The sequence below is a fragment of the Canis aureus genome, chromosome X, assembly GCF_053574225.1.
Source record: "Canis aureus isolate CA01 chromosome X, VMU_Caureus_v.1.0, whole genome shotgun sequence".
NCBI lineage: Eukaryota > Metazoa > Chordata > Mammalia > Carnivora > Canidae > Canis > Canis aureus.
In genome coordinates, this window is record NC_135649.1 from 100,148,569 (window position 1) to 100,161,250 (window position 12,682).

The 12,682-nt window shown below is 35.5% G+C and overlaps 1 protein-coding gene across 1 annotated transcript in view; it reads right to left on the reverse strand.

The window, feature by feature from the left end:
* IL1RAPL1 (interleukin 1 receptor accessory protein like 1) overlaps positions 1–12,682 on the reverse strand; it is a 1,264,416-nt gene that overhangs the window by 799,603 nt on the left and 452,131 nt on the right. The gene's annotated exons all lie outside the window — the stretch shown is intronic.

Below are 12,682 nucleotides of genomic sequence, written 5' to 3' on the forward strand. Positions count from 1 at the left end.
TGAGTGCATCTGAGGGTTCCTACTAATTTGGCTTTTTTGTCAGTCCTGGAAAAATGGGCTTATTTCAAGACAACAATGGAGCTTTCACTATAGAGTGTTCAAGTCTAAAAAAAATTGATGCCTCATTTGGTTAACTTCAACTTAACAAAAATTCTGAACTTTTTGTCCATTAAGAGTGGATTTTATTTTACATGCATATTTTTATAGCACACCTCATCTCAGAAAGTATTTAAGATTGTAATAAAAGGGGACAGAATTTATGAAATGAAGGAAACTTCTTTTAGCACCAAGTGGGTGAACAACAGATTGATTTCACTGAAGATACTACATAAATGTCAGGGTCACTAGAATAAAAACTTGTCTTCTCAAAGTGACTGTTTCAAAGAAGAAAGCACTAACATTACTGTTTAAGTTCTAATCTTTTTGGTTTAAGGACTTAGCTTAATTATTTTACAACCACACATCACCAGAGAGCAACTGGTAATATACAATCTTCATAATGTTAGAGGCAGGAAGAACAGAACAAACTATTATTACCCTTTGGAGGATTAATTTTCCAGATAAGCTAGTAACAATTTTAATTCTAACAAATAAAAAAAAAAGAACAACAGAATTAAGAAGTCATCAACTAGCCATTCTTGATTAAGAGAACTAGGAATGTCCAAATCATGAAAAATGACTGGGAAATGAAGACCTAGGTGGGCACGATAGGAAGCACATGTATGTAAGGCCTTGTTGAAAGAGGGAGTGTAAATAGAGATCACAGAAAAACTAATCTCTAAAAGATGTAGATTATAAGCATGCAAGATCTAACACATGTTATTTCTGACAAACAGCAACCATTTCTCACGAAAAGTAAAGAGCTTATGGGAGATGGTTTTCAAGTTTTCTCTCTAGTTGTTCTGTAAACTACATTTTCTTCTTGTGTTAGATTACATGTTTAACCTAGGATTCAATTTTTGGATTATTGTGTAAGGTCTCAGTCTAATGATGAGTGACAGATCTTCCTAATGTCCTTGAAATGTTATTGGAATCACTTAAAACTGTAATAACCACACTCTGTGACAGATTTTTTTTGTGACATACTTCTATTAGCTAAATGGCTTAATTTGCTCAATGTGTTCAGTATAAGTCATTTTTTTCTTTTTTTAAAGATTTTATTTATTTATTCATGAGAGACCAACAGAGAGAGTCAGAGACATAGGCAGAAAGAGAAGCAAGCTTCATGCAGGGAGCCTCATGTGGGTCTTGATCCCAGGATTCCAGGATCGTGCCCTGGGCCAAAGGCAGCCACTTAAATGCTGAGCCACCCAGGTATTCCTAAGTCATTTTCTTATTTTTTTTCTTTTAAAAAAATTTTAAAGTAATTTCTAGACCGAACATGAGGCTTGAACTCATGACCCTGATATCAAGAAGAGTCACATGCTCTTCGGTCTGAACCAGCCAAGTGCCCCTAAGTAATTTTTTTAAGATCAGCTAAGAAATAAAAATAAAAATAAAAATAAATGATAATAAATAAAATCAGCTATGAAACGAAACTAATGACAAGTTTATTTTGGAAACACTAAAAGTATGCTCAGGTAACAAAACTATTTTGTGTATGCACAAAATTTCTAATTTTCTAAATTAACTTTTCTTTTTCAAAATGAAATATCCATATTGTTTTATGATATAGTAGATTCCATTTGCTGAAACCACAACACAACCTCTAGCATCAAGGGCTTTGGATTATATCTTAAATATCTTACCAGATAAATTCAAATGGGTATGATTATTTTATTGAGTTGGGGTGGGGATGAGACATCCCAAATGTGATAAGCAGAATAATGGCCTCCCAGAGATGTCCATGTCCCAATCTCCTGAACCTATGAATATGTTACTTTGCATAGCAAAGGGAAATTAAGGTAGCAGATGCAATTGAGGGTTGTTAATCAGCCAACCTTATAATGTAGAGATAAGCCTAGATCACGCAAGTATATCATTACAATGCAATTATGAAAGCTTTAAACTTACAACATAATGTAAAAAATATTTAACCAGGTCATTGCTTTCTTTGAAGATAGAAGAATGCCAAAAGCCAAGGAATACAGGCAGCCTATAGAAGCTGGAAAAAGTGGGAAAACAGATTTTCCTCTTGAGTCTCCAGAAAGGAATGATGACATTTTGATTTTGGCCCATCATGATCCATTTTGCATATCTGATTTCCAGAACTATAAGATAATAAATCTGTGGTATTTAAGTCAATAAGTTTGTGGTAATTGATTACAAAAGCAATAGGAAACAGACACAAAGACCAAAGATAATTTTACTTTAAGAAGTATCAATTATTGAATCCTCAAGCTTTAAATGTATTTGGGAGTACTAATACTGTAACTCATTAAACTGATTGCTATTATTCACTGGATACAAGGCATTGATTTCTAGAAACAAATGTACTTACTATGTAGTAATTTTAGAAAGCTACATTTTTAGAATTTTTCTGTTTTCTTTGAACAATGACAAGTTCACAAGTTGGTACGCATTGAGACAATGAGTCTACCAACATTTATTAAGCTTCTATTGTATGACTGTGCCAGTGGATGATATGAAGCTATGATATAAAGTAAGATAAAATATAATCACAAATACCTACAACATGTATCTTAAAACAGTGGATAACATCTGATTCTATGCATTTGGAAGCAAAGGGAAAAACAATACTCAAGAACGTATAGGGACGCCTGGGTGGCTTGGCGGTTGAGCACCCGTCTTTGGCCCCGGGCATGATTTTGGAGTCCCAGGATCGAGTCCCGCATTGGGCTCCTTGCGTGGAGCCTGCTTCTCCCTCTGCCTGTGTCTCTGCCTCTCTCTCTGTGTGTCTCTCATGAATAAATAAATAAATATTTAAAAAAGAAGAAGAAGAAGAAGAAAGTATAAGAAAAGATATGAAAGTTGGAAGGCACACACAGTGAGCTGTGAGCAACCTAAAGCATCTTCCTCCAGCAGCAATATACATTAAGATTTCTTTGTAAACAATATATAGGCTGGCTGAGAAGACATGTTCAATGTGCCAGACACATTCTCACGACCAATATCTTTTCTGTGCACTCTGGCTGGACTTCTGTGAGACTCAGCTCCTGTGCCCAATGGCCGTCCCTAGCTGCCTGAGTAGCTCGATCTAATTGCACTATAAGCACAGAGCGGAAGACTGAGAGTCCCCAAGGAATAGTCAGTGACTTATGGGAGCTGGTGTATGAATGATGCTCCAGGGACCACCAGACAAAACAACTCTGAGGCAGATGCTCTACTGTGGTTCCTATGGTTCTCCACTTAGGAACTCCAGCCATACACAGTGGTGACTCTCTTGGTAACATGCCCCATCATCGGCTGACTTCTTTTCCTTCTCATTTCCCCATTCCCTGACCCGGGGTGACTGGGGATCATGTTTCAAATAAACTACCAGCACCTGAAGCCTCGTTTCATGGTCTGCAAATGGAGAGGTGCAAACCAGGACTGTTCGATCAGGCAGTTAAGGGATTCAAAGCATGGTTGCCAGTTTGGAGCTTTGATAACAATTACTGGAAGAATTAGCCAGGTCAAAACCACACAGAAGCAGCAGGACTAAAAGCATGGTGAAAGGAAAACAGGAACTGACATCTTATTTCACATGGGGTGACAAATAAGAATGACTCAACTTCACTTTTAAACCTGACGAGCTGGGTAGAATTCTGGAGTCATTGACAGACACGGCAGAATCAGAAAGGGAGTTATTTGGTGTGATGCTGCTGAATTGGATAGTTTGGTTTCTTTTTTTAGCACTGGAGCTCTTGTCCTGGACATGGTAAGCACGCTAGTGTGTGGGAAGAGCCTGGCACATGGAGATAACCTAGGCTCTGGAGCCAGAGTGTTCTGGAATCAAATCCTTGCTTTTCCACTCATTAGATGTGCCAGCTAGTGAGACATGTGGTGATTGGAAGTTTTAGTTTCTCAATCAATAATATCAGGATAAAAACGTCTACCTGTATCTACTGAAAGCTCAATATGATCATATGACTCTAAGATGTTTATTACTACACAGAAAGGAATGCCCAGATGCTTTATTGGCTTCCAATGTTATGATTCCTCTTATTCCCATCTTGGTCTTCTTTCTGCACCACCACGTAGCTTTATTTAAACAATATGAAATTATTTTCCACACAAGGACAAGGAATGTTAGTTGTTGTTTTGTTATTATTACTTGATCGATCCTGTCTGCCTAGTACTGTTTTTAAGCTCAAGCAGGGCAATGAATAAGAAAGCTCCTAGTAAATTATATAATGCCATATCTAAATATTCATTTTTTCCAGAATGAAAAATTCTTATATCATCATATCTATTTTTTCAGTACCATATTCCCAACATTTTGCATAATGCATGGCACAGAGGAGTGCCACAGTTTATTGAAGTGTACTCTTTTCTTCTTTATCACAAGTGCCATGCAAATTAACTATTTTCAAATATTGATTTTGATTCTTTCAACCTTCCTAAATAGTATGCAGGGAAGTCTTATTTCCACAGGAAAGAAATAGAAGTTTAGAGATATTTAAAGAATACAGAATAGGTCACATATCTAGTTGGTGGTAGCACTGAGACTTCTTAAAGAGCAATTCTGACTCCAAATCCAGCATTCATTCTACCACAATCTACTTTCCTTTCCACTTGTGATGCCAAGCCTTGTGCTTTTGCCTCTAAAAGTGTACAAAATATATCATAATCTATGATTCCCCAGGCTGTAGGATAATTTCAACTCCACACTTCCATCTTCTGGACAATTCTGCAACTGATATTGCAATAGTAACATGCTGTGTTTCTAGATGTTTTCAATGTTTGCATAACCTAGGTTTAGACCTGTCTTTGCCATCAACAAAGTGTGTGAACTTAACAAGCTACTTAACCTGTCTGGGTTATGGCTTGCAAAAGAAAAGGTGGGTAGGCTCTTTAGTTGCTCAGTTCCCTTTCAAATCTGAATTTTTCTTATCAGTCACATCTATTTCCTTATTTCATAGGATTCCTGATCTACAATAAGTCTCAGGAGCACTTAGATGATTTAATTGAAGAGAGAGCAGGTCTTTCTTATTTTCATGATCTATTACATTTTTTTGGAAAATATATCAAATGCCAAATAGGATAGGTCATGGGACAACTAATGCCACCCCCTTAATATCAACTGTTACAAATCACTGGTTCTCATGCTTCAATAGAGAGCTTTGAGAGGGGATCCTAATTATTGAAAGGACTCTGAAAATCCATACTACATAAACATGCATTAGTATTTTTAAAACATACATAGATGATGCAGTAATAAAACATTAGAGATTTTTGTCATTATGCATTTCCTACTTTATGGCTATTAGCAAGGATAAGTATCTCGTAGAGAGTCTACAAACTATTTTGATCGTATATAGCAGCCATCATAGTTTGGTATCTTTTGGTCAAAATAAATCCTTTGCTCTGTTCTTAAGTTAAGGCAGTGATAAATTAAAGAGACAAATGATTATCAAGCATGGCAGGATTTTGGAATGCTGGTAGTGATAGGACTGTGACAGCTGTAGGCAGCCAAAATTAAAGGAGTATACCAAAATGAATCTGGAATTATGGAGGCACATCGAACTATACTACAGCCTGTTCTTTACATAAGCAAGTTAGATCTATATCTATCAGAATAAATATAACCACTCAAAAGGCTTCAGAATATATTCACTTGAAATAAACTACATCCCAGTTATCACTGAACACTTGCCACTTCGGGTTATTACAAGAGGTTGATAACTCCAAATATTTCAGCTGACTCAGACTGACAAAAGGGAATATGATTGTTTAAAAATGTTTTTTGTTGCAAGTGAACAAGGTATACTGCAAAGAAAGTAACAGTGTTTACATAGATGCTACAGAAAACATTCTTCAAAAACAAAGAACCATCTAGGAGTCTTTGAGGGAACAGTTACATGAGAAATTCAATTTTTTAAAGATTTTTTATTTATTCATGAGAGACATAGAGAGAGAGGCAGAGACATAGGCAGAGAAAGAAGCAGGCAGGGAGCCCGATGTGGGACTCGATCCCAGGACTCCAGGATCACACCCTGAGCCGAAGGCAGATGCTCAACCAGTGAGCCACCCAGGCGTCCCAAGAAATTCAATTTTTAAACCATTTAGATGTTGAGTAAAACATCTTTAATGACTGATGTTTGTTTTAATTCCAAATAAGTGACTTGAATAATTGTATCTTTGCCCAGGAGATTTTGTCTTCACCTTGGCAACAGAGGTGGCAACAGTGAGCTCATCTGAGAATACGCCATGTTTTGGTGACTGTTTATCATTGAAATATCCTCTTATTCTCATGAGAATAGAGAATATGATCAGTGATTCATAAACTCATAATTCTTCTCCTACTAAACCTGAACAGCCACCAAACAAAATAATTTGAAAATCTGGACGGTCCTTATATCTTCTAGAAATTTTATGTATTATTATATATAGAATATATATAGATATATAGAGAATTATGTATATCATAAAACAATGCACTGAGGGTGGCACTTGATGGGATGAGCATTGGGTATTATGCTATATGTTGGCAAATTGAACTCCAATAAAAATAAATAAATAAATAAATAAATAAATAAATAAATAAAAGAAAAAATTAAAAAATAAAACAATGCATATATATGTGTACAAATATGTGTGCTTATATATACTTTATAAACAAATTTATGATATATACTTATATAGGAGACAAACTCTCAAATGGAGGAGCAACTGAATAACTGAATAGCATTTTAAAAACATTTTATAAATTTCTACCATCTGGTAATGCACAAAAGGTACCTTACATTTGTCATCTGACTTAAATCTTCACTGAATATAAAAATTGTACTGCACTGTCCCTGGAAAGTTCTGCTCCACTGACAGTGATCACATACTTTGAGTTCTGTCTTTGCTAAAGTATATATCATTATTATTTAATACCTTTTTTTCTATGGTGGTAAGATTAATAAAAACACTAATTGGCCTCTGTGAAAAAAATATTCTCTGAATGTGGTAGAGTAACATGAAAGGCTTTTAAAATGTGCCTATGATGTACAGTCATATGATTGTGAAATAATACAACAGCTTATGATTGATGAAGCCACAGAGCCTAAAGAACTTTTTGCAGAATGTAGAAGAGAATAAAGTGTGGCAAGAAAGCATAACAATGATGAATATGTCAGCATTTTTCCCCTCTGTGGTAGACAGGGTACAACCATTTCTCTTATAAATGGGAATTTCATCATCGTTTTGGTCACTGTGGTAATATCACACCAGTCTTGGCAACAAAACAGATATAGACTTACTTATCTCAACCTCAATCCTCCAGAAAAAAGTGATTGAGAATCCTAAATCAAAGGCTTCTTTTTTAAGTAAGACAAATTTTAACTGAGTGTGCTATTGTTGTTTGTGAACATTTTGCATCCCCCTCTCTTTTATATCTATAAATATTTGATTCCGAATAATCCCGAGGTACAAATAAAACATAAATCTCTCTACCTTAAAATGCCTAAGAGATTTCAAATGCTGGTGTTGAGATGGGAATGTGACCATAACCTATAACAGCCAATTTTGTTATTTCACAGAATCCATGGATTGTGGACTGATTCAGAAGAAAATGAAAGAGACAGAACAATCGCTGCCAACGTATTTCCATTCTGTATCTTCCACTCAGCAGAGCCAGCTTATGTGAAGGAATTGCCAGAACTTCAGCTTGAAGAAGCATAATGAAGAATTGTGCCAAACGTCCTCAGAACAGCTGTTTATCAGGGATTATGACCCACCTTATAGAAAACCATTTGATTTGGAAGTAGAAACAAGGTGAATTTAGAACTAAAATCTAAGGCAGAACTGAAGATCATAGCCTTGATTTGTATCTTTGTAGTGTTGGGTCACATCTGTAAAACAAGTTAAGCAACTACTTCTAGTTGGTTATTTGCTCTACAGCTTCTACAGCATAGTGATGGCAAAATAAAAGTAAGATTAGAGGCTATGAGATATTTCTCTGTTTAGAGTAGAGACCATAAACCCCAATTTTACCTTTCCGCTTATAACACTGGACTATAAAATACATGTTTTTTATGTCTGTTCACCACACACCTAAGAGATCCTAAAATGCACTGCATTCTTAGGTCCTAGGCCAAGCACATCAAAGGTGTTCAAAATATTTTATTCAATATATATATATATATCAATAAAAGCAGAGCTGACTATAGATGATATTTCCTATTAATTCATTCAGCAAATACTTATAATATGGCATTTGGTGTAGAATCATTAAAAAACAAAAAATTCTTGCCTCGGTAGAGTTTACATTCTAACCATATGAGTGTGTAAAAGCCAAAAAACAAAATGAGCAAAAACTATACTGAGTGTAATGGTGATAATTGCCAAAGAGAAAATGAGGGAAGGGGCATATGGATTAGAAGGAAGCTTCAAATTTCAGATAGAGTGGTCTGGAAATGTCTAACTTATAGAGTGATTTGAGTCAAGACCTGAGGAGGTAAAGAAGTGAAACAGAAAGATATCTGGAAGAGTACTTCAGTCAGAGAGAACAGCAAATGCCAAGTCTCAGAGGGAGTAATGTTCCTGAAATGTCTGTGGAAAGGTAAGGGAGGACGATATTTGGTCAAAGAGAGCAAAAAGACCAGGAATAGGAGTAGAGGAAATCAGGCTAGATTAAACTTTGCAAAGCCTTGCAGATCCTTGTAATTTCATACCTGGGCTTTTTCTCACAGTAATATTAGAGAGGTCTTTGGAGGGTTTCAGCAAAGAAGTGGCATACACTAATCTCTGCTTGAAGAGAATCACTTCAGCAACTGAGTTGAAAATGAACTGGTAGGGAGGAAGGCAGAAGTTGGCACTCTGGGGCTTCCTGCAATCATCCAGGTGAAATACAATGAACTGAAGCTTTTGAGAAGTGATCAGGTTTTGGATCTGTTTTGAAGCTAGAGACAATAGGATTTTCTTACAGATAAAATGGTGGGTGAGAGGCAAAGAAAGTCAACAAGTATTACTTTAAAGCTTTTGCCTCGAGTAACTAAAATGATAATAATGCAATTAGTTGAGGTAGGGAAAGAAAGGTACAATATGTACCAAAAAAAGTTACATATTTTTTGTACCTTTTTGTACCATTTTCTTGGATGATCAAGAACTTCATTCAGTCTTGCAGGCAGCTGAGTATATAAGTCTGGTGTTCAAGAGATAGGTGTGAGCTGGAGATTTGTATTTGGGAGTAATGAATACACAGATGAAATTTAAAACCATGAGACTGAATGGGATCAACCAGTGTGGTGAGTATAGATGAAAATGATATCTTTCAGGATCCCTGGGTGGCACAGTGGTTCGGCGCCTGCCTTTGGCCCAGGGCGCGATCCTGGAGACCCGGGATCGAATCCCACGTCGGGCTCCCAGTGCATGGAGCCTGCTTCTCCCTCTGCCTGTGTCTCTGCCTCTCTCTCTCTCTCTGTGACTATCATAAATAAATAAAAATTAAAAAAAAAACTTTCTTAAAAAAAGAAAAAGAAAAAGATATCTTTCTTCTAGCTCACTCCAGTGTTTAAAGAGGAACACAGAAAACTGGGTAACAGTAATCACTTACATTTCAACATAAAAAGCTGAGTGCTTGAAAGCATCTATTCTTACTAGAGGAAATATAGATTTTTGGTACAGAACCAAGAATTACAGACTGGACAATGAGATTATTTGTTGACTAGGACAGTCTTCACATTAATCTTAAATTTTTACACCCAAATTCCAGCTTCCTATACTAATAAGGCATCTTTAATGGCCTTATTGTAAAAAAAATAAACAAAATAGCTGGGCATAGTTGTTACTAACTTTGAGAAATACTCTAGAATATAAGAATAAAGTCATTTCATTAGCTCATTTCGGAAAAGCACAATTGTCCAACTCAGCTTTTGTGACTGTGAATACCATATCTCTCAGTATCTCTTCTGAGTTTAAATTTCTAATTAGATGTCATTAATACTCTTCAAAAAAAATCAAGATGCCTTAGTCCCCTGGTCGGTCTCATCATTTAATTGTAATTGTGATTATTACCACTTCAAGAAACCCGATTACCTGATCATCATTCAAATCTTCATTTTTTTTCCTACCTTTCAGGATAGAAAGGTATCTTAACTTACTTACAGTAAGTTAAATAGATCCCTTTTTACTATTTTCTATTTAATTTGTTTTCATTTCTATTGCCAGTCTCTCTTTTAGTCCTTTTGCAATTTGCTTCTGAATTACTGCCATTGTCTCTTCTCTGGTCTCCAGGCTACCCATCTTGTCTCACTCCCATCTTCACTTCATACTGCCATTAACTTCACAAGACACAGAACTAATCATGTGGCCTACTTGCTGAAAATCCTTTGATCATTTAAGACTGACTACACAGAGAAGGCAAAATGCCTTAATATGGCATTAAAAAATGGTCACAATTGGATTGATTCCAGATTTATTTTCCTATTTTTATATCTGAAAACTCTAAGCATGACTCATCAATCCTCATAATCCTATAATGTACAATTGTCCTCCCCAACCTCCAAGCCAGTATTATATTTTTCTCAATATTTTGTTTGTATGAATCTTCTGAATTCTGCAACCATGTGTCCTAGATTCATATACTTCAATAATCTGATCAGACAGTGTGACTGCTCACGTCTTTCAGTGTTTGTGTTTAGATATTACATAATTTTAGAGTTTAATAACTGTCATCATTGGTACTCTACAAAATGTTTTCTCTAAAACTTTAAAAAGAAGTCTTTTCCAGTTCTCTGTCTCACACAGCACTTTGTAAGATGCCTTGTATGGCAGACACTCAGCTTGTGAACATAAATATGCTCCATAAAAGGCATAAACCTCTTCCAAAAAATAAGATTTCATTTTTTCTAATTTCAGAGGTTATAGTTTTATGTTTATTCCCCAGGTAAGTGTATTTCCTTAGCTTTTAATTTTCAAATTTTCAGACTTACAGAAAACTTGCAGAAATAGGGGAGAATTCCTGTATGCCCTACACTTTGTTTCTTCTAAAGTTAACATTTATATAACCATAGAATAATTATTAAAACCACAATATTAGAGTTAATAAGATATAAAAAACCGATTTACAGACTTCATTCAAATTTTACCAGATTTCCTACTAAGGTTCTTCCTGATTCAGGTTCAAACGATTCCACATTGCATTAGTTACCATGTCTTAGTACCCTCCCCCTGCAATAATTCCACAGTCTTTCTTTGTCTTTTCTGACCTTGAAACTTTAAAAAGTCCTAATAAATTATTTTGTAATGTGTCCCCCAATCTGGATTTGTCTTATGTATTCTCAAGATTAGGTTGATGTTATACATTGTGGCAAGATTATCACAAGAGTGAAGTGTCCTGGGATCCCTGGGTGGCGCAGCGGTTTGGCGCCTGCCTTTGGCCCAGGGCGCGATCCTGGAGACCCGGGATCGAATCCCACGTCGGGCTCCCGGTGCATGGAGCCTGCTTCTCCCTCTGCCTATGTCTCTGCCTCTCTCTCTCTCTCTCTGTGTGTGTGTGTGACTATCATAAATAAATAAAAATTAAAAAAAAAAAAGAGTGAAGTGTCCTTCTAAGTGCATCATAGGACAGAACCCATTCTATTTTTCAGTTAATTTTTATCTTAATAAAAGTTACATTAAAAAAATAAGATTGCGGGACACCTAGGTGGCTCCATGGTTGAGTGTCTGCCTTAGGCTCATAGCCTGATTCCAGAGTCCCGGTACTGAGTCCCTCATCTGGCTCCTGCAGAGAGCCCCCTTCTCCCTCTGCCTATGCCTCTGCCTCTCTCTCTCTCTCTCTCTCTGTGTCTCTCATGAATAAATAAATAAAAATCTTAAAAAAACAAAATAATAAGATTGGATAAGATTACTATTTAAACCATCCCAAATTATTTAACAATTTTAGAAGGCATAATCAAAATTGGCAAATACTGTTCATTTATATTCTGAGACAAATGGGATATACAAATCAAAACCTTATTTAAGTTCTTTTCCATTCAAAAAGTGTCATACAAGAGCCAAGGAAAAAAACTATTGATATTTACATTTTTAAACACAAAACTGAAAATAAATCCATAAAAACTACTAGAAATAATCTCCCTTCACTATACAGTTTTAGTTTGTGAAATATTAGTATATCCCCTAATGGTTTTGTTAATTTATTAGTTACTGACTTCTATCTTTCAGCATACAGTTTTGATACTGACAATATGTTCCAAACAAAGAAATTGGTCCTTTTTAGAGATGTAATACTTGCATATTAGAGATGAATTTGCTGCTTTAGAAAAATGGAATGTTTACAAAAAGACCCCAAGGGTAATAAATACATAAATGAACAATGATTAATTATAATCCAGTTTTTCCTGAATATTACATTTTTCACATAGAAGATACAATGCCCAAATTTTGCTCATTAACAAAAGCATTATGTAGAAATATTTGACTCCTTACATTTTTTTTCCCTTCAAAATTTTATTCCTTACACATATAAAGGCAGAGTGGAGTAGGTTCAACAGGAAATAATGACAGAGCTGTATTTTAATGGTAAGAATAAAAGTAACAAGGTTTCAGAATATTTATTAAAACACTACCAATAAGTCAAACTGTTTTTATC